Source organism: Phodopus roborovskii, unplaced genomic scaffold (assembly GCF_943737965.1).
Source record: "Phodopus roborovskii unplaced genomic scaffold, PHOROB, whole genome shotgun sequence".
Taxonomy (NCBI): Eukaryota; Metazoa; Chordata; class Mammalia; order Rodentia; family Cricetidae; genus Phodopus; species Phodopus roborovskii.
Window position 1 is genome coordinate 29,599 of NW_026126778.1, and position 24,220 is coordinate 53,818.

At 39.0% G+C, this 24,220-nt stretch overlaps 1 long non-coding RNA gene across 1 annotated transcript; it reads right to left on the reverse strand.

Annotated features, from left to right (window-relative positions):
• Positions 1 to 18,468: 18,468 nt before the first annotated feature.
• On the reverse strand, positions 18,469 to 21,145 carry LOC127214591 (uncharacterized). The gene is made up of 3 exons (XR_007833872.1): positions 21,031 to 21,145; positions 20,034 to 20,133; positions 18,469 to 18,538 (listed from the first exon to the last, which is right to left on the reverse strand). It is a non-coding gene; the product is annotated as an uncharacterized LOC127214591 (long non-coding RNA).
• Between the last annotated feature and the right edge of the window lie 3,075 nt (positions 21,146 to 24,220).

The window sequence follows — 24,220 nt, forward strand, 5'->3', positions numbered from 1 at the left end:
ATCTGATATTCCCCATTTCAGGGTTTTAAAATCCTACCAGGTGTGCCTTACTTAAGGCCAGTGGATAAAAGAGATCCAAATGGGCAAGGACACTGTCTAGAGGGTCTCTTCTGACCACCATGCATGATAAAAGAGACACAGGATCTGTGTTCCGAGCCACAGTAATCTCCCCTCCCCCTTTCTGTCTCTCTTTATCTCTCCCCTGCCCCTCCTCCCTCCCTCCTCCCTCCCTCTCTCTCTCTCTTCTCATTTTTTGTTTGAGAGAGTTTTCTTTGTATAGTCCTGGCTGTTTTGGAACTCTGTAGAGCAGGCTGACCTCAAACTCAGAGATCTGCCTGTCTCTGCTTCCCAAATAGTGGGATCAACCTGAGTGCTGGGACTAAAGGTATATGGCGGGAGATGTCATTCTGTATATATGTTTCTCATACTGGTTAATGAAGAAAACTCTGTAGGCCAATAGGAAAGGAAGATAGGAGGGCCTAGGAGACAAGGAGGAAGGAGGAAGTAAGGAGAAGTTAAGATGAAAGACTGAGGGAGCTGGACGCCAGTGGGCTCTCTCTCTGGTAAGATAAGACCATGTGGAGATTAATAGAAATGGGTTAATACTTAACACAGAGCTAAATGATACGAAACTAGAAACTGGCCAACAGCATTATATCAAATACAGAGTCTCAGTGTGTTATTTGGGGCTGGTGCGGCAGTGGGACAAAACCTTACTCCTTACAGGGCATATTATTTGCTCTTACAATTGGCTCTTTAGTAACTTGTGACTTTAATGAATTCCTAGTCTTATAAGACCCACCATTCAAAACAACCTGAAGTAAATATTCCCTTTGACCTATTTCCCCCTTCAAATTAATAATCCATAAGCAAACAGCCTAAACACTCAAAGCAAATAATTTACCACATGTACCCATAATAAGAGAATATGGACTACTTTCCTTTTTGTCACACAACTGGAGAGTGGGGGGGGGGGTATCTGTGCCCATATCACAATGGACCTTTCAAAGACCTACAGAATATGGCATTTAAAATGGTTTAGGGTTTTTCTTGACAATGAGCCATAATTGTTCCTGGCAACACCACCTGCATCAGAATAGAAGATGGACATTGAAGAAATTCGTTATAGAGTTTGCTTCCAATATGGCAAGACTAGCCATTTGGACAAGATACTGCTCTTGTCTGGACTGTTTGACTTTTGCTGTATAAACTGGACATGCAGGACCCACAGAAAAGTGACTGCTGATTCAAGATGGACATTGCTACTGAGTTCCTGCTTCATGGAAGAGTCTGCCAGACAGTCTCCAGGACACAAAGAAAAATGACTGACAAGCTGCCAATAAAAGAAGACAGTTTAAATTTTCCTGCTTTGCTGAAGAGTCTGCCAGACACACTATGGCCTATGGGCTGAAGATGGAAGATACAGAAGAACTTCAGGTGACTAAAAAGGCAAGATGTCTCTGTCATTTCTAGAGTTTATATACTATCCTTCTGTGGTCTTTGAAGGAGTTGAAGACAGATAGTTATGGTTATAGTTTTCCTTAGTTAGGATTCAATGATAAGGTACATATAGGACTTTAGACTCACAAGATAAAATAGATGATGGAATATTTTATTCAAATCTTACTAAATGTTAATGGACTAAATATTGTTAACTGTGATTCTTACTTGATAACCGTTGTGTTATATATTTTGCTATGTTAAGCTTAAAACCCTTCTTTTTATTTAGACAGAAAAGAGGAGATGATGGGAGAAGTCATTTTGTATATGTTTCTCATACTGGTTAATGAGTAAAGCACTATTGGCCAATAGGAAAGGAAGATAGGAGGGACTAGGAGACAAGGAGGAAATAGGAAGGAGGTGGAGGGGTCAAGATGGAGAGTCTGGAGAGAATAGAACAGCCAGCCGCCTCTCCCTGGTAAGACCACATGGAAATACATAGAAATGGGTTAATAATTAACACAGAGCTAGCCGATAAGAAACTAGCACCTGGCCAACAGTATAATATCAAATACAGTGTCTCTGTGTGTTATTTGGCAGGACAAGACTAGACGGCTGGTGGAAAAACCATACTCCTTACACTCTCCTTTAGCTTCAAGGATTGATAGTTACTGCACTGGGAATGCAAGCCTGTGACTCACGAATGTTTAAAGCAATTATCATGTGCTTCCTTTATATGTGTGGCTCCCAGTGAAAAGAAACACCATGGTTTTAGCCCATTTTGAGGATCTTGTGTACACCCAATGAGCCATTTTTTCCTCTAAGTAGTTTGAGGTGTCTGTCATAGAAACTTATGGGACTTTATTCCAGGTCAGAAAGCTAGGTCATCCACAGTTCTGTCCTCTCCTGATCTAACCTGAAGTTTCCTACATTTTATGGTTCTGTCTCTCCTGGTCTAGACTGCAGTTTCCTGCATCTGATGATTCTGTTCTCCCTTTGTCCAATCTGTGGTATCCTGTGTCTCATAGCTTGTCCCATCCTGGTCCAATCTGCAGTATCCTGCCACTCATGGTACTGTCTTCTCGTAGTCTAGCATGAAGTTTCCTGCATCTGTACATTTTCATCTATATTGCTTTTGGATATGTTCTATAATCCTTGTTATATAGTAGGTTGCATGTTCCACATTAAAGGACAGGGAGTGTAGGAGAATCTAAAATTATCCCTGCCTCTCAGAAAGCATGTGCCTTATAAACTGTTGCAAGCAGCTGTGCTGAGGCCTCTTTTCCGAACAGAGGTAGACTAAAGTAGCTCCTGGCCTTCGCTATCTGTCTTCATTCCAGCTAGATGTCAGGACACAAGCAACATAGGAAAAGTTTAGTTTGTGCTTCTCTCCTTTCTCTCTCATTTGCCAATATCATGAACCACCAAGAAAGGATGCACAGGGAAATGTGAGGCCTGCAGCCATCATCTACTTCTCTGAAACTGAAATAGGGATACAAGAATGAAATGAGTGCATGCCCTTGCAGCCTATATGAGACCCCTTGGAAACTACTCTGGTGTCTCAGGAATGACTACCAAAGCCAAAAATATTCAAATTTATGTGAGCCTATCATAGAAAACAAAACCAATTTCACTCAATAGGGTCAACCCAAAGAAAGACACCAGGTAATTTAAAATATTGACTTAAAAAAAAAAAAAACCTGGTATTGTGGTAGAGGCAGGTGGATCGCTTTGAGTTCAAACTATTCCGGTCTACACATAGTGAGTTCCAGGACAATCTGAACTATATAATGAGACACAGTCTAGGAAAAAACATTCTCATGAAGCTCTTTTGTAGACAACATGGGTTCAGGACAGCCTGAAAAGTGACTTCCTCAGGTTTAAAGGCTACAGAATTAGAAAAACGGACCTTAGGCTACACATTATATATGTAAAAGCCTCTACTCTTGATGACTCTAAATACTAAATGTAGTGTCACCTACTGACCAAAGCGATGCATGTGACCTAGCATGCGATTTCTATTCCCGGTGTGTCTACTTCTTCAATGCAGGAAGGGTTTGCCCAGTACACTGCCCAGTATTGAGCTGCAGGAGAGCTCAATCTCAATAGTACATCTGTTGCCCATCAAGTGGGAAACCTGGGTTCCATCCACAACATTGTGGGGCATAACAAAATAAATTGAGGGAAATAAGTTCTGATGTCAGACTCTGTTCTCAAATGGCTTCTGGTGTCATTGCTAAAGTAAAGGAATGGAGACAGCACAATGAGTGAGTGGGTAGGGGAGCTAGGCACAAAGACTGACAACCAGAGCTTAATATCCTAACTAAACTCAAAGAGAGATGGAAAGAAGCAACTATTACAAGTTCTCTTCTGACCTCCACATACATGACATGGTGACAACACATGCATACACCCAAACACATTAATTAAAACAACAAACCTGACAGATGCTGCTGCCACTGTATCCATGTTCTCCTCAATCAAATTCCTCCAGCTCTGCTCACCAGTCCCTCTCTGTTCTGAGGCCAGTGTTTGAATCAAGTGCAAAATCACAGCCAAAAAGTTCATAATCTGTGTCTTGTATTTTTGAGGGCAGAGATGAAGCTGGGTATCATCTGTTAAGCAGCGCTGTCTTGCAGAGTACTCAAAGTCATTGTGTGAAGCAAGCACAGGAGAATCCACACTCCAAGATCTGAAAAAAAAAAATAAAATAAACAGAATCCAAAGTGTCTTGAAAAACTTGCAGGACAGGCATTGGTGGTGCACAACTTTATCCCATCACTCAGAAAGCAGAAGCAAGAGGATCTCTATGACTTCAAGTCCAGCCTGATCACCAAAAGCTAGTTCCAGAACAGCCTCTGAAACAAATTTGTATGATAATAAAATGAACAATAAACACATACCTCCATAGATATACCTATCACACCCCATGCCCCAAGCCTCAGGGGTCTTCTTGGAGTAGGGTGCAGAAAAAATGTAAGTGGTAGAGGTGATGGATCACATGAAGAAAAGAATTTTCCAGACTCAGCACAGATGTTGTACAGTTGAACTCAGAGCAATTGTGAAAGTGTGAATAAGAACTATTCAAGCTCAAATAACACAAAATCCTAGCATGGAGCGGTGAGGTAGGCACAAAATCCAATCCCTAGATGAGAAGTTATTGGCTGCTACGAGAGGGTCAGTTCTCTTCAATGACATGAATGCTCTTTAAACAAAGTCAAGGGCAGATGCCATTCCCAATAGTAGTTGCTCAAACAGTCTGGACTTGATGAAGGGGAAAAGAAGAAGAAGAAGAAGAAGAAGAAGAGGAGGAGGAGGAGGAGGAGGAGGAGGAGGAGGAGGAAGAGGAAGAAGAAGAAGAAGGCAATGAGTAGCCGAAATCTATAAGTTGGGTAAGTAGGGAGGTGAGAGTGGAGTTAATGATGAGGTGTGAATATGATCAAAATTCTCAAAAAATTAGTTACACTGTTGTAAATAAAGAAAATATTCATGTGAAGAGCTCTTCTGAATGTCTAGGTAAGAACTCACTTTTCTTGACATATTTTTATCATAGCAAAGAGCGGGGGCAGGAAAGATGGTTCACAAGTTAAGAGCACTGGCTGATCTTTCAAAAGACTTAGGATCAACTCCCAGATATCACCTGTTGCATAACAACAATCTATAACTCCAGTTCTAGGTGAACTGAAAATCTCTTCTGAACTCCATCGGCACAAGACATGCATTTGGTTCATATACAAACAACCAGAAAAAATACACATGAAAGAAAAAGAAATTAGAAGAGAAGGAAGGAGGCTGGGTGGAAAGAGTGGTCCTATGGGAAGTGAAATTTGAGTCTAGAATGGCTGAGGAATCCAGTACATAATCACTGCAGAAAACAATGTCTATCTCAAGGAAGTCAGAACAGAAAGAGGGGCTGGTTTTATATGAAGCTGGTTTTATATTTGCATCAGGAAAATGCAAATCAAAGCCACTCTGAGATACCATCTTACCCCTGTCAGAATGGCTTAAATAAAAAAAAAGACCAATGGCAGTTTTAGTTGGAGAGGATTTGGACAAGGGCACCATACCTACATTGCTGGTGGGACTGAAAGCATATACCGCCAACTAGGAAGGAAAATGGGCATCAGTCTACCTTGAGATACAGTAATTCCACTGTAAGGCTTATACTCAAAGATTGCACATTCATACCAACAGCTGGTGCATTTTGACTGCCTGCTTATGTGAGCTGAGAGACTTGTGCAGCCATCAAGTTTCTCCCTGAGTCTAAGAAAAGTGCACAAAGGCAAAGCCAACACATTTGTTCCCAGATCTCCACAAACTGGTGAGGTTTACAAATTAAGCTCAAGGAAACTAAGCACTCATTAGGGGATGCCAAATGAACAAGAATGCAGGGAAAGTTTCACTAGGGTTCCCACATGGAGAAGCTTAAGATGACAGAGGGACATTAAAACCTGAATAATGAAATAAATGGTCATAAAACAAGAACAAAAAGCCACGAAAGTTCACAAATCTGTACTGAACAGGGGTAGAAGATAATTTGAATTGTACAATGGACAGCATTGTCTTACAGATCCTATTGTGAAAAAAAAATTAAAGAAAGCACTGCCAAAACCAAAATTGGGCAGGAAAGGTCTTTCAATTTAGAGCCCATCATTAAGGGGAAGCTAATGCAAGTACTCAAGGCAGAAACTGATGTGGAAATCATGGAGGAATACCTCTTACTGGCTTACTTCCCAACACTGTTTCAGCCTGCTTTCTTATAGAAACCAGGCCCACCAATGTTAATCATTAATGAAAAAATGCTCTACATACTTGCAAAAATGAAAATATGATGGGGGCAATTTTGTCAGTTGTCCTTGCTCACAGGTGGCTGTGTCAAGTTGATATTAAAAACAAACCAGCACAGACCTGTATACTCTGTGTGTTTCCTTGTTCACATGAATGTGTACCTCTCCCCACCCTGTATATCTGAGCAACTTTGTGTGCTGATCTGTGTATGAAATGAGAGAGGGGGAGAGACAGAATGCAAAGCAACACGATTTGACCATTCTATAAAAGAGCGAATAAATTAATTTTTCAGCTTCCAATTTGACTTCATTCATAGTTCAGAAACTCAGAGCTAGATTTCCTTAAACCTTCTGACATAGAGCACCACTTAGTGAAGTGGGTCAGCAGACAACACTACAAAAGGAAATGATGGAATAGACAATTAAATAAGAGTGGGTGGTAGGATGGTTGTTGACATCAAGGATATTTGTTAAAATCTGGTTAAAAAGGAGATCCCACCTCACCCTGGTCTGTGTATTCTAAATGGAATATAAAGGGCTTGAGGCAAGGGCACTGGGAGTTCTAAACCAGGTCTCACCAATTGTGACTAGGAGTGTTGGATGAGGAAAAGTCAGAGCTACAGGAGTTTGAGGGTGCTGGTCCTTTGCACCACAGTCAGGAAACAGAAAAAGTTTAAACCACTGCTCAGAACTTTTTCTCCTTGTCTGCAGTCCTGCACGGCTTCAGGGAAGAGTGGGAACCAAAATGGGCAGGTCTTCCCAGATCAATTAAAGTAATCAAGAGGGTTTCTCATTGGAATGCACATCATCCAGGTGATCCTAGACTCAAGTTCATAATTAGCACTGTGGTAGATTGAATATATTTGAGCCCATAATCACGAAGGAAGTGGCACAATTTGGGGAATCTTTTGTTTGTGGGGGGTTTGGCCTTGTTACAGAAAGTGTGTCACTGGAGGGGGTTGGCTGGTTTAAGGCTTCTTGTGCTCGGGATACTGCCTGTTGTGTTAGATTGGCTTCCTGTGCTGCAAAATGTATTATGCTCAGATCCTGCAGGGCCATGTCTGCTTGCACACCGCCATGATTCTTACAATAATGCTAATGGATTGAATGTCCAAAACTGTAAGCCAGCCCATTCAATTGTATGGTTTCCTTATTGGACTTGCCATGGACATGGTGTCATTACACAGTAATAGTAAACCATAAGACAAACATTAACCAAGAGAAGAATTTTGCTTGTATATGAACATCTCCCAAGTTTACAAACGTATTCCTTTACAAGGGCTTGTTGGCCAGCCACAACTTTGGAGCAATACTCCTTATGTTGACATTAACGTCAGTGGATTCTGATTGCTTCCAGTTTTCTACTTTTTCTTTACTAAATAAACCCTCAATCTATTATTAATCCAAAGTAGACTTCTCTCATCATTCATTCATTCATTCATGCTCTTTGAATCAGTTTCTCTGATGTCCTGGAATTTCCTCTGTAAACTAAGTTACCCTGAATCTCACAGACTTCTGCCTGCATATTTCTCCTGCTTACAATTGTTAAAGGCATGTTCCACCTCAGCCCAGCTTCAAATTGACTTCTCATAGTCTTGGGTCTTCTCTGAGGTTTGTATTCTTGAAAATCATATATGTTCCAACCATTCCCAGCTAAGCCAGTATTTTTAACTTCCCTGCCTGGTTAGCTTCCTATGAGTGTCCTCATTGAGGATGGAATGAATGCCCCCACAGAGTCAATAGTGTAATGTGGGGATTGGGTAAATGATTTTGTAAAGGGAGGTCACCTTAGAATGGAGTTGTTATGTTATGTCATTGTTATGTTCTACCTAGAGTGTTGATTTTCTCACTTGTTCTGAGACAAAGCGTTGCTGTATTTAAGCTTGATAGATTTACACTCTAGTGTGTATCCCAGGGATGCTTCACACATAATAGCCCTTCTGTCTCAGCCTCCTCAGTGTTGGGATTGAAAGCATGTGTTACTGTACCTGGATCCACATTTGAAAAACAGAGGGATCTATCCAACACTTACTTCATGAGTCCCGCGATCCTTTCTCCAACCCTACTGCACTCACCTTCTCTAACATATAAACATTTCCTCATGAAGGAGAACAGCAAGTGCATTCACATAAATATGTCAAATGCCATGTTTCATTTATACCTGTTGAATGAGGTTTGGTGTTACATCAGAATTTCAGTGGGTGCATTTTCAAAACACACAAATGCAATGATGTTTAGATTGTTAAGCACAGTCGTCTTCTTTTCACATTATTGACAGCACCGTGGACAGTGACTGACTCCCAGATGTTGGTCCTTTGGGAGTGATGATGAGCTATGGACAAGACTGTAGAAAATACAAGAGGGACTCTGGGAATATTTGCGAGGATAAATGATTCCAGTTTCATCATCTGAACACAACCAGATAAGGTTGGATTTACAAGAACTTACACAGACCCCATGGAACCATATAATTAAGATATTTTAGTATGAAATACAGAAAGACAGAAGTTTAAATATTTAATTTCTAAATGGGCATGACTTTCTGAGGCATAAAGAATCTCATATGTATATGTATATGTATATATGTAATATATACATACATAGGTATGTACGATGTTCATTTAATACCATTAGTCACTGGAGAAATTTGGATTACACCCTCAGTTCCTAACTAAGATTTATTTAATAGTGTGTAAGTTGATACCACAAACTTTTAATATTAAAAATGCTGACATTTGCCAAAATAATGAGTGGGTATGTCATATATTTTTGTTATGTGTTTATATAATCAATTCATGATATATTAGAGAAAATTCATCCAATTAATAATACATGCATCCTCAGATTCACCAATTTTACTCCTGGTATGTGCCCATAAGTAGTCATACATATCTATGCTAATAGAATATGCAAAATTACTATAGCTGTCTCATATAAGGGCTATTTCCAGTGCCCCCAAAAGGTTAATACTCACCAAATAGTTTGCTCATGTAACAAGCAGAGGATGTAAATCAATAGGATTTCAGTTTGTACCTTTAAGCTAATGATTACAAGGACATGACTTGGGAAATAGAGTTATTTCATTAATGTGTTTTAAAATAGAGAAACATGCCAGGGAAGATGACGATGACTAAGTCAATAAAATTGTTTCGGGAGCCAGATTGTGGTGGCAAACAACTTTATTCACAATACTTAGGAGGCAGTAGCAGGTATTTCTCTGTGAGTACCAGGCCAGCCTGGTCTGAAGATGTACTTCCAGAAGAATCTGTGCTACAAAGAGAGATCCTGTCTCTACACTAAATAAATGTATTTATTTACTTTAAAATAATAACTTTAAAATCATTGTTAAAATTTAAGTAAACACAGTGATCTGTATTCTGTCCCATAAATCTAGAAAAAAGCCAGCACAGTGGAAGAGGTATCTTATTCCAGAACCAAGAAGGTAAAAACAGAAGGATCTTTGGGTTTCCCTGACTCACAAGGGAGAGTATAGTATATCTGCAAGAACGAGATTCGGGGAAAGACCTTGTCTCAAAGGCTAAGATGGAGTAGAACTGAGGCAGAAACATGGACAAGATTGGGAGAGGCAAGGGAGGGGGACCCTCTACAGATGGAGCCAGCACAATACCTATTTTTATAGTTGGTGTTATGTGGGGGAACATTCTAGTGTGCACTGGAGGAATGGGTGAATATATATACATACATACATATACATATACATATACATATACATATACATACATACATACATACATACATATATATATATATATATCACTGGGAAGTGTTTTCCTGAGAGTATACCTTCTGTCAGTGTTATACTAGCTCAGCAACTACAAATTTCCCTGTATAATTTTATGTGAGGGGCAGTTCAATCAAAAAGTAGAAACAAGAAATAGCATTTTAACAAAGAATACAATATGTAAACAGGGGAAATTTAATTCACTGTGGTGCATGAAGAATGTAGGGACAGCAGCTAAAAAATTAGTCCTGAAACATCAGCCCAGAATCAACTTCAGACTCAGAGCACCAGTAGCACAGACTGACAGCAACAATTAATAAATGATACCTCATGAAACTGAGAAGCATCTGCAAAGAAAAATACATCTTCAACAAGATAATACAGTTTCCTATAGAATGGGAAAGATCTTCACCAACCCCACATCTGATAGAGTGCTAATCTCCAAATTATACAAAGAACTGAAGAAACTAGGCATCAAAACACCAAATAATCTAATTTTTAAAAATGGGTAGAGATATAAACAGAACAGTCTCACCAGAATAATCTCAGAAAGGCTGAGACCTAAAACACTGATGACAGCTTATGCTGGAGAAGATGAAAAGAAAGTGTAACAGTCCTCCATTGCTGGCAAGAATGCAAACTCTTACAACTGGTATGGAAATCAGTGTGGAGATTTCCCAGAAAGCTAGAGATCAACCTACCTCTAGATACTGCATTATCACTTTTGGGCATGTTCCCAAAGGCGGCACATCCACATAAAAAGGACAACTACTCAACTATGCTCATAGCAACATTATTCATAATTGCCATACCCTGCAAACAACCTAGATGTTTGTCAATCGAATAAAGTATAAGGAAAGTGTGGTACATTTACACTGTGGACTACTTATCAATGTTAAGAAACAAAATTATCCAAAATTGGCAGGCAAGTGACCAAAACTAGAAAAAATCATTTGATTCCCCCCTCACTCATGAGAAGATACCAGACAAAGCAAATGATACACAGGCTACAATCCACAATCCCAGAGAAACTACAACCCTAATCTAGAAACAGATGGAAAGAGATGCATAAATCCACACCTAATTATTGTGCACAAATTCTGACTCCAAAAATCACGAAGAGAACTGATCTGATGCAAAAGCAAAGAGTTTTAATTAATTAATAAGTTAACTATATTAATTTGTGTCCTCTGTCCATCTGACACATTGGGTGGATTGAGAAGCAGCCAGAAGGATGATAGGGCAGGGGATTTTTTGGGGTAGACCAAGGGGAGTGTCTGGGGTCTGCAACAGTCTGAGGATTTGTGTTGACTCCAGGCTTGGGCAACTTGTCCTGTGTTGATTGGCCAACTACCCCTGCAGAAATTGTTGCCATGTTTAGAGGCCTCCCATGGAGTCTGCTATGCTCTGTACTTCACATACTATAAAGCACATTCAGACCTAGCCAGTTAACTTCAGATTGGTTCCTTGCCTCAGGGAGTGATGTGGCTTCCTAGTGACTGGAGCAAGGTTCAGCAAGGTCAGGCAATGTCAGAAGCTGGACAAAAGCTCAGTACATGCTGGTTAATCAGAGGCCTACACCTTGGTGGGTCTTCTGCAGCCTCTCATGGCTGGGTGAGGCTCTGGTCACTTCAATATCATTGGTTCAAGCACCTGAGTACAATTGAATTGAGGGAAGAGAAATAATATGAACAACAGAGTCAAGACTGAGAAGGGGAAACTCACAGAATCAGCTGATACAAGATAGTGAGTGATCACTGACTGTGTTCTGACAAAGGGGAATCTGCTTAAGACCCAACGACACTCCCTTAACAAAGGTGGCAATGGTGTGGATGGGACACATATGAGGTTACTGGCTGTGGTTCCCAGACCCAATCTAATACACAAACAGACTTAGCGGAGCCCATTCTATGGAGAGATCAGTTGTTCAGACGAGACACAGGTGTGTGGATGGTATGGAGGTGCCATTTTCATGCCTCAGTGAGATGAATTAGCAGGCTTACTAGGGGGAGGTGTTACCCTCTGAGGGGCAGATGTGAATTGTGAGAGAGATGGGGGGAGGTAATGGCATTGGAATGTAAAAGATAAATAAAAAAAAATGTAAAAAGGTCATGCAGAGGTGCCACATGCCTTTAATCCCAGCACATGGAAGGGAGAGACTGGCAGAACTCTTGACTTAGAATCAAGCCTGGTATCCAAGTTCCACAAAGAAACCCCCTCTTTAAAAAAATACATATTGTTTAAAAAATTATCACTGGATGATATATCATAGTCTATTTAAATTGGAATTCAGTAGAGAAAAGGGAAATAGCAAAACTTAAGCAAGGCTGAGATTTTCAGCCGTGTTGGGAAACACACATACACACAAGAACATACATGGAAACATAAGATTACAAATGCAAACAAATATATACATATATATACATGTATACATATATGCATAAACACATATAAGATTATACACACACAGACAGACACAAACATATAAGATAGTACACACACACATATATGTATCTTCCAAGCAATGAGGAAGATGGAAGAACAAAGATGATGATGAGTATGAAGACATTTTAGTCTAAAACATTAGTAAAATAAAGGGAAAATGAAAACATAATTTACTCAGTCAGTTAATTAGGAAACAACCAGATTATGTTTGGCTCTTCTCAGATGACAACATAACTAATGCCTAGCTGTAAAGGCCAGGAGAAAAGAAAGTACAATAATGAGGTAAATGGGGACACTGACATCATCACTGTGATCAATCTCATCCAGATATGGGTGGACATGTTGGAGATCTATGTCACTGGAGGGAGACTGTCTGGGATACTTTGTTACTGAACAGTTCTATGTATCTCTTCCACTGACACCTCCACCCTAGCTGGTCCTCCAGTTTCCATTGGCTCCTTGGATCAAAATTCTCTGCATCACTGGTCCTCCTGGCCCCATCAGCTCTCTGCATCCATTTCTTCTTCATGGCTCGTCCTCCTTGCTCCATCTGCTACCAGTATGCATCTACTCTGCATGGCTGGGCCTCCTCTCTCCAGCAACTCCAAGGAACCTGTACACGAGGTCAAGAAAAGACCTTCTGACTCCATCATCATCTGGTTCATGACCTTTATACACAGAACAGTATCCATGATGCCCTTCCTTCATTCCACCACTCCTGCCTCCCTACTCCCCTCTTCCTCCCTTTCCCACTTTCTGTAGCATGAAAAATAAAAGGACCAGAGACTGATATTGGGGTTACAATTCAATTGAAGATCAGAAAAGCAAAGCAGCTGAACACTACTTCTTTTCTACCTCAGAATGGAAGGCTATTCTGGCTCACACCAACCCTAAGACTATTTATAACTTATCCACAGTGTGGCTAGAGAATATGGAGACTTCAGGGTCTTCCTATCCTCATTGTGGCTGGAGAATAAATCCATGATAGTCTACTAAAGACCCTACTTCTATCGTTTATACCACTCTAGTGCTGGGTTTAAAGGCATATGATTCCTGGTGCTGAGATTGTCTTTGTGTCAATTGTTCCTCTTTAGGACTGGATCAAGCTTGTATAGATCTTGGTAGCCTTGGATTCACAGAAACCCATCTATCTCTTAATCTTGAGTCCTGGGATTGAAGATCTGTGCCTGACTTCTATGGCTTGTGACTTAGCTTTCTGAATACTCTGGCAAACTTTAATAAATCTAAATAAAGTATCAGCCCATCTTATTTTATTCTCTTATTGTGTGACCGTGTCAGAGATTAAATAATGAATTTTAGATATTACTGTCACTGCCCACTGTCATACTTCTCCCCCTCTTGCTGAAACCACCATTCCTTTCCACTTTCATGTCTTCTGTAATATAATAATGCTGAGTCTAATTGTAGTTTCTTGCCTAAGTATCCAGTATGACATTTCCTGAGAAAAGAGCATTTATGTCAGGAACTGCACCACTAAAGAAAATGCTAACCATTTCTGAACAATCACTAAGTGACTACTGTCCCTCAGGTTGGGTCCCATATCATCCATGAGGAACATTGACAAGAAAAGTTCTGTGCAGTTCTTGTGCAGGTCACATTTGCTCTGTCATTTCTAAAAATGTTTGCTATTGCTGTTACCCTTGTCTACAGTCTCAGCTCTTACACACGTCCTAACCTTCTTCCAAAATGGTTTCTGAATCTCAATGGTTTGTGATACCAAATCATTCAAGGTCCAATTCTCTCCCACCACTAAATTTTGGCATTTTTGTGAGTAATTGGCTTGTACATCAATCACCATTCACTGGTTTCCTCTTGTACTATCCATATACTGTGATCCAAATGAATTTCGCTTCTTCTCCAGCTGCTTCGATTATGGGATTTGTGACAACAGTGAGAAAAATAAGTATCACACTTACTTTCCTTTAAAATGTGCAGAACCAAAGTCAAGTTGTCAAAGGTGGGCCTGGAAGGTAGAAATAAATCCTGTTGAATCATGGAATACATTACTGCTTCTTCTTGCCAGTATTTGAGGACACTGTCATCCATACTTTCCAGTGTTCAGAAGAGTGATTTTATGAAAAATTGATGTATTTATCCTAAAAGTCACTTTAGAACAAACACACAGTGATTGAATTGAATAGAAGCGCTGTTTTGTCTATATATCTTATGTAGCACTTAACACTTCCTGGTCTCAGATGTCTAGGTACAACTACTAGAAAATGGTTTTTGAATTGAGAAGAAAATGTTAATTTTTTAAAAAATATATAGTTCTTATAAAGAATTACTTAATAACATGAGATAAATAGATAATCTATGAATCAGATTCCTTCCTTACTTCTTTCCTTCTTTCCATTTTTTCCTTGAAAATTTCTAACTTTCTTTATGAGACAGAACTTCAGAATTGTGAAGTGGTTGAGGACAGTAAGCTGTGAACTCAGTCTCAACACTGTAGAAGTTTACACAAAATTAAGAAGTGGGTAAATTTGACTTTAATGCCTCTGATTTTCTCTACTTCACTAATACACGTCTCACTAACATCCATATACCTCATACTATATCAGATAATATATATTATTATTATAGCATAGCATGTATCCTTGTACCCCACAATCATCATAGAGTTTGGCTCCTGTAGCTGACTGCTGGTGGCTACATCATATCAAAAACAAACCTGAGTTCTCCAACCCCATTGTCTAAACATTTACATTTTGTAAATTTTGTGGTTGTGGAAAGTATGACTTAGGAAGTTTGGTTTTTAATGTTTTCACAGCAGTGTTATGAAAATTTTTCTGCTGGCATAGTCATAGATATCTGTAATCCCACATAAATCAAGAGGGGGAAATAAACACATCAGAATTTTGAGGCAAATCTGGGTTTCATGATGAGACTAGAAGTCACCTAAAACAAATAAAAATCTTTCTTCAGACAAGAACACCACAGGTATGTCTGATAATTTACCATTTTTCTGACAAATTTTCTAATAAATATAGATTCTTACAAATATTAGTTAAGTACTTCTCCTACTGAGTCACATAAACCTCTATGTCTTTTATCCTACACGATGCTAAATATACAGTATGATATAGGCTGAGAAGATCACAGTGAATGTCCTATTTCCAAAATATGATACATATAAGATTCCAAAGAAATATATTAGAAACATAATTTGGCAAAGCTAAAGTACCATCAGGGAAAACATCAACTTATAATGCAAGTCCCAAAAATTACATTTCTAAAATGATACCTATATATTCAGGTATGTTGTGTATTAGCATATTTTGACTGATAAAGAATCCAGAAGCTTCAAATTACCATAGAAGACACTCTTGATAATCATTACTTTTTATGAAAATAAATTATGTATAGGAGCTTCACATAAAACATAAATTCAAGAATGAACTATGCAATCTGTCTTAATGACCACTTGAGATATAGGTACATAGCCTAAGTAAGAATCTTTCCAGAATAATCTATTTTATGTGTACTGATCTGTGGGCCCATAATGCCAGCTTCTAGAGAAAGTCACATTCAATTGGCAATCATCCTACAAATCTTATGTAAAGAATTAAATAAAACAAACATCATACTTGTAGCATAAAAGTGATTGGTTCATGAGTTGAATGCTTATTATCCTACAAATTGGGTTAGTATTATTACATATGCAGTACAAATTTGGAAAAGTAGATTATCAGAACATTACTTGAACTAATGTAAAGTTGAGAGTGCACCAGGTTGCAGAGAAAAATGAGCATGAACAGATCTGATGGAGACACAGTCTGAAGTTAATCATGTGTCGCACATCCATTGCTCAGTCCACAGGACATCTGCTTTCTGCTCACAGTCTCTCACAAGGAATGCTATAATGTTTTTGTCTACACAGAAGTTCAGAACTGTGAAACAATGAGTACAGAAGACAAAAATGTATGAAGATATGGGTCTTGTAGACACTAAAGACTGACTATAGTAAATTATATGATGTATTATGTTCTGTTATAACACCTACTCACCCAGATGTTATGCCATACTTACATAGGAAGACACAGCTGCACAGAGCATAACTAAACCTGCTGAACTTGTAGTAACTAATTCTGAGAGTGAGCTCTATTGCTTAGCAATCGTGAAAGTATCGTTTTTCACTTATGCCTATTAGTTAATTTGTAATTAATTTGTGCCTACTAATTAATATTGTTTGAAGATCTACAAATACCACATAGTTAATTACAAGCTGTGTCAACTGCTATTATCAACAACTAACACTTTTGCTTTCTCCATTACCTGGTCTCCTCGGTACTGGATATGCAATCAGTCTTTCTAACCTACACATGCATAAAAATTCAAACAAGCAGGAGTTTAGAGTTGGACCACAAGTACCTTGACAATTATCTTCTCATTAGAAGAAATCATACATTCATTAAGTACTGTTATTCCCTTAGTAATTTATTAATTTACTAATACTAATTGAATGATCTTCAATGATACAAATTGTTTTGGAAGAAGAAATACACCTTAAACAGATTAAGTTATGGAATCTTAATTGTTATATCATTTCCCAATAATAGAATAATTTCAATTCAAATGAAAGGAAAATAAAATGTAAACAGTTTTATATGCATAATGCAAGCAAGCCAAATAGAACAATTTGTAAGTACGATGAATAGGAAGACAACTGGTCTAATGTGTGACGACTGTAGATTTAGAAAGCTCTTCCTAATATATAAATATAAAATGAAAATAGAATTTACTAAAGTTTTCATAGACTATATGACTAATTTAAAAGAAAACAATTAAGATGTCATCTGAGGGCATAATTACTAAGTATAAATAACCTAACTATATATTTACTGTAAGATTTCATGTAGAGAAATGATGTATTGCTGAATATTTGCACAGAAAATCAAAACTGGTCCAGAAGATTGTATATCTGGGTAATGGGAATAAATTTTGCTTCGCTATCAGGGACATTTGTAGTAAGGATGGACATAAGAATAAAATGTTTACCAGGAAGGTTGTCATCTTGAAAAGGTTTCCCTGTGGTACTCAAGGTAAGGAGGGGCCACCAGTCATGTTCAAATCCTTTCTAACATTGTGTTTCTACAATGCAATAAAAGGAATCTTTATTAAATTTGAAATCCCATCATGTTCTAAGATCTACTATTATACTTTGTTGACATAAAATATGTAAACATTGTTTTATTCATTTTTACAGTATATATAATCTCTAAATGATTCCTAATATCAAATTATTTTTAAGAACTTGCATTTTGTACTCTTTGTTCTCAATTCATACACATCCCTCTTTTACGTTAAATATTCCATACAGTCTGTTTTAGTCAGGAAATGTTAGTCAAAGGGTTTCTAGCATCAGGTGTCATTACAAATACAAGAGGCTGAAACAAAAAACAGAAAATTACATTCACAATCTAGAATTGTAATTCTAGTAGAATGTAATATTAGATCAATTTTCTCTTATTCAAAAGAGCTATGATCTTTCACCTCAAAATTCAGCCATGAATATAGCAAATGTCATAAATTAAAACATATTGCAGACTATGTTTCCTTTGCGATACCTGTGATTGAGCTGATGGCTTTGTCCATATTGCCTTATCACATTTCTCACTTTGTGCATTATTGACGAAAGATATTACTGACAAGTCAAAAATATAGCCACCTCACCTTGAAATCAAATAAATTTCTATGATCTCACATCTAGACTCAGGGTTTGTACTCAAGAGGTCTTGACTTTATGTATCACATTCTTCTGTGTTTTATTGAAGCTTTTCCTAATTGCTAAAACAGAAATGTAGAACTAAGTTCATCTGGGCTCTGTGAATGAACACAGTGTGCCATAAATACATACTATACCATTGATATCCTTAACACAGATGTAACATACATAACACAGGTTAACATACATACACAGATACACACCACCATACATTCAGTCACATATATACAAAATACACACACACACACAGACACACACACACACATACACACACACACACACACACATAGGCTCCCACTGAGGTGGGTCTGTGGGATTTACTCATCGCAAATCCGTGATTGTCACCCTGCTGTTTTGGATGGTGACATGACGGCAGTCCTGCAATGGAAAAAGGGAAATATTGTTAGGGAATGGAAATCAGTTTTGAAACAACTTGTACATTTTATTTATACCAAAAGAGGGCCTTGTGCGACATAGGCTAGCACACATAGCCTAGCTAAGCCAGAAGGATCCTGACATTATTCTACTGCTTCGAGGTTCCCAGTGCTGGATTATAGGCAAACATAAGCACAACTGTTTTCATCAGTGCTGGGAAAGGATTTCAGATACTAATGCTTAAAATTGGAACACTATCACAACTGAGCCACATCCCGAGCAGTAAGTTTTGATTGAAGAATTTCATTGCAGCCAGATAGTTCTCAGCCAAGTGGTGAAATCTTGATGTCATTAGAAGTAATGTCAAAAGTTCTGGTCCCCAACACTCCCACCTAGTTCTCCTCATGCCTCATGTTTAGAGTCAATCATCTCTGTGTATCTCAGGATCTTTTCCATCTATTTTCCAGAGTCACATAGCAAATAGTTTTTTTGTTGTTGTTGTTTTTGTTATTGTGTTTGTTGTTAGAGATGTGTAAGTGCAGTGCACCATTGGAGTCATAATGTACATCAGATGGCAAAGGTGACCCAATAGACCTTGAGGGGAGTCATTCCATTAATCAGATTGTAATGGTGACATTACTGACATTTCAGGGATGGTCACTCTGGGTCTACAACATGACAGGTAATCATCAGTCTAAAAGTCTTATTATGTAACATCAATTAGCCTCAAATTGATGATCTACTGCAACTGCCCAAGAGCTTATGTTATGGGTGTTTTTCACCATGGAAGGGGTTATTACAATTGGCAACTTGGGAACTCCTGTTCTAGATAATTCGTTTTTAAAATGAGCAATATCTTTTAATATCTCAGAAACAACATTACTGTACTCCAAAATGGAGCTAGGTAATTTTGAACAGTTCTGGTAGAAAGTTTCTGGCTACAAAAAAACTGATCACCCTGGTATGAACCATGACTTACAAGGTGGGGCCTTGAGAATAGTGCTGGGTTTAACAACACCTACTATTCTTGAAGGGAAGTAGGAAGTGTTCACTGCCTTGCTCCATATCTAGGGCATCTGCAAAAGTCTTTTACCACACAGGCACTAAACTCTCATGTGAAAATCCACAGAGACAACAAATTAATATAAAAATATGTTCTATTTTTAAAAGGCTACACAATGAAAGTACAGGTATAAATATAATGAAATATAAAATTATATATCTTTTTAAAAGAAGAGCTGAAATGTACACAAGTGTTATTTTCCCTTTAGGATCAGAGTGTGATCCAAATTCTATACAAATGCATATACATATTAATTATGATACATGTAATCACACACAGAATGCTCTACCTCTTAGACTTAGCATTCTGATTCCAGGATTTCAAGCTTCCTTGAATCTCTGTGGTTGTATTCCTGGCTCTTATAAATTTTGTGGGACAGGGTTTGGATAGTCTCACAATTTTATTATGTTTCTTCTCCTGTATACAGATACCTACACAGAAAAGAGCTGAGTCCTGATTATGGGGATGGAAGCCCCTCCTGGGGCAGCTTGATATTTCTTTTAATCCAAAAGTTGTCAGTGTGAAAATTCCTGTTCTGAAAAGAGAAAGGCAGACTCACAGTCAAACAGAAATCCCCACAACACGCATTCGTCTCTCTCTCCTCTCCCTCTTTTCATCTTCTTCTCTCCCCTTCCCCTTTCTTTCCTCCCTCTCTCTCCTCTCCTCTATGTCCTCTCTTCTTTCTCTTTCATACCTACACTTATTCCCCTGCTCTCCTGCTCTCTCTGCTCTGACCTGCACAATTCTTCCTCCCGCACAGATGATGTGTATGTCTTCCTTCTATTCCTAGTAAACACTATAATTGAAGTTCTGTTAGACTATGTCTTCTTTGTCATAGTCCTAATTGTCCTCCCTCCCTTCTCTTCCTCTCTTTTCTCTCCTTCTCATTCCTCTCCTTACGTGTATCTCTCTCTATGGTTTTCTCTCTCTTGATCCCTTTCTTGTAGTTTGACTTAATAATAAAATTCTCAACAGTAGAATTGAGCACAAAGAAGAATCAATCCAGTTCAGGCCAATCACTGTCAGGAATAAATGGGGTAGCGCTCAAACCTATGACCACTAATTCCTGTGGGACATTATCCAGGGTACAAAATTCTTTCAAAGAAACAGGATGATTCATTGCTTTCCCAACACTAGCTCTGCTGAGGAATTCAGACTAAGGTGATATTGAGAATGACACTTTAGGCAGTTTCTTGTGTGGAATATCTTCAACCTCTGACACTTGAGATCACTTCTTTGTGCTTTGTCTTAGAAAACGAACAGTGGTGTCAGCACATCTATTAAGAGCAGCTGGTGTTGGAATGTTCACCTTAAAAGGGGGCTTCTATAGCACTCAGTTAAGACTTTCTGGATATTACTTAGTTTTTACAGTGTTCTGAGCCATAGAGGATTTTGCTCTTGTACCGTCTAGGCTTAAATTATATATACTCACTGTTTATATTTGGGTGCGCACACCACTGCAATTGATTCTGGCAGCATCTTCTGGTAGCAAAAATGTGTGTGTACATCCACACTCGACAAAAAGGCAGTCTGGGTTGGATGGGTCTATGGAGACAAAAGAATTCAAGAAATCACAGTAAGCCCAATGACATACCCAACACAGCAGGCCCCAAGAATTTTCAACCACTGCCTCCCACAATGACTCGCCAAATCATGCTGGGACACATCTGTGGTCTGCTAGGTGGAGAAGGAAGAGGAAATGACCTCACTTATCAACCTAATCTATAAGGTCATTAGAAGCTGAGCTTTAAAAAATTACTTGAGGCTGTTCCCTCACTGAGGACTAGACTTTTATTCATCCATATTTACTTATACCTCATGTCTAAACAATAACCATTCCAAGTTTGTCCTTTAGCTTCTAACCTACATCTGCTTCCCTCCTGCCAACAATAGAATCTATTCCATCTTTACGAAGAGTTCCCAAACTATTTAGAACCTCAGTTCAACAGACTCTGTGAGTCTTCAGTTCCCTGCCATTAAGAGCTGTGGGATATCTTCCTATGTGAAGAGAAGCCACATCTGGTCGTATTTTGTGTTACTCTACCTAGTACTGTTGCATTAACTTATGCCTCTTCCCTCCCTTCCTTCATAGCCTGCCAGGTTTAAGCACACCTCAGGCAACTGCATGCCACAAAGGGGATGAACATTGCAGATGTTAAGGCAAGCAAGCCAGATGTAAAAACCAAATATCTAACCTCTACATTTCAAGACACAAGCAGTACTGAAATGCTGATATCATGGAGGAAGGCACACTTAGTAGATGAATACTAATGAAATGAGAAAGAGATGTTTAGAACAAGAAGGAGATCAGTCTCAGAAGAGAGAAGTTGCAAAGCTTGACAAGGCCCTTGGAAGGTTCCTGTTTCCTTCTCTAAGAGTATTATTCACATGGATGTTTCATCAAGAAGTCATTAATTACACTGCAAATGTATGCATACTTACAAATTAGCTATATTTTAAAATAGAAAACATTTGGAAAAAGAAAGGAAGTAAAAACTGGTAAAACCAACAAAACAAGCCATTGCCCCATTCATGTACATTTGAAGATTCTGTTAAACTAGTTCTGCACAGAGTGGCCTCATGACTCTCCCTTCCTATGGGATCTACAGCTTAGATGAAGACTCAACATGACAGTCCTGTAAGACTCCCAGATAGCCGTAAACTCAACCCATTTTTTTCAAGCCTCTTTCTTTCTGGTTATTACTTTTTGGTGCCAAAGTCATCATCCAGAAGTCTTACCTCCTGAATGACAGGATGCCAGTATTCTGCCTGTATACTGTATTTCTATGGATTAGTTAAACCTTTTAGTCTCTGGCACCATGGCCTGCTTAAATTTCAGAAGCCAAACTCATCAATGAACCCCAGCTCCAGCATGAGAACTGAATCCCCTTGCAGATGGAGATTGTCCCTAGGTCACATCCTGAATTCTCTCTCTTACTGTCCCTGGTCTGTGGCTTCTGGGAAACCCATGACCAGTTCTCCTGCAGCCTTTTGTTATGGAATAACCCACTGTGCTCAAGCAGTCCCCATTAGGTCTTATTATCTGTCAGAAAGTCACTTCTCCTGCTGTCACACCCACCATTTACCAGGTATTCTGAATCTCAGCAAACAAAAGCCTCCAGGGGATTATCTCCTGCCTTCACCTGGCTTCACAGAACCTACTTCCATCTGCCATGGTGTATTATTGTAAGGCAAATAAGCAAATTTGGATGCAACTTTGCATGAAGAAGCTCTTTGGGTGTACAAAACCAAGTACTTCTTCATAAAGGCAAAAAGATATCAACAGAGGGAACTCTCTTGACTGAGTGAAATACTTCCATACAGCATTTAGGGTGATGGTGTCTACACCATGTTTTCTTACCTCCTAGGGAGTCTACAATGCACAACACATTAACCAAGAAGTGGAACAATGAAGAACTACACTGAGGAAGAGGTAAATTAGTAAAGGTGAATGTGCCTTTTGACTAAACACTAGAACACCAGTGACTGTGGGTGCTCACAGATGGATGAAATTCGTCTTGATTGTGCAGACACAGATCTGGGCTCACCACCTGTGAAATCAATTTGCTTACATGAATCCAACCTAACGTCAGAAGGCCCAGTTCCTCTTGTATGAAATATATTTCCTCCTCGTTCTCCGCATAACAATAATTAGGGCCTGCTGTCTGCACAGGAATAATTATGTGGGTCACATGGTATTCTTCTTTGACCTGCCACAAGAAAACAACTTGTTACAGTTACTGTCAATCCAACTTTCCATAAATAAATGAAGCCCTCACCCCAGTGAATGACCCTCATCCTTTACCCTCACCCCAGTGTTTCCCCACCTTGACTGCTCCAGTGCTTTCCTGGGAAACAGAAAAATGTAGGGGTAATGAGAAGAACATGAGATCTCTCCAATAGCATATCCTAGGTTAGGGTTTTGTTTGCAGCTGGCATTAGGTCTGCTCACAGGTCTTGAAGTGTTTAGTTTCTATTCTAAGCCTTAGCACAAAGTAGGTAATCACCAGGACACAGAAACTCATCAAATTCAAGTTAGCTAATGTCATTTCACACATGGTTCCTTCTGTTGAGGGATATGTATGGATACAGCCCCTAGATATATTCTCTGGGAGTCAAGGGCAGCCAAAGGGGAATAAGATACAGCCTCAGATCAAGAAGGGGTTTTCCTATATTTACCATGGTACCACATAATACACCGCATGTCTCTATGCCTTTCCTGGTGTTCTTCCGTGCACAGCGCAGAAACTGATCACAAAGGTCCTTTGGAAGGACTACAGGGCGGAGGCCTTTGGAGTTCTGACCTGCAAAGGAAAAAAGAGAGAAGTCTGAGGTTACAGGACCTGGTGTCCATGAGTGGAGCTCAGCCTGGTGGCCTGGAGGAAAAATCTCAAAGATATTGGATATCACTTCAGGAGCCCCCTGCCTATAATACAACCACAATCCAGGTGAGAACTTTCTTCTCAAAGCTCTTTCCCTCAAATTAGCTGAGGCCACATACTCTAACCTGGTTGTTTCTACAGTCCAAAAGGAACAGAATAGCTTACTTCTGCTCCGATGTTATGTTATGCAGATGTGTAGATTGCTGATTGCACAGGCTTTAGGCTCTCTAAGACTGACTC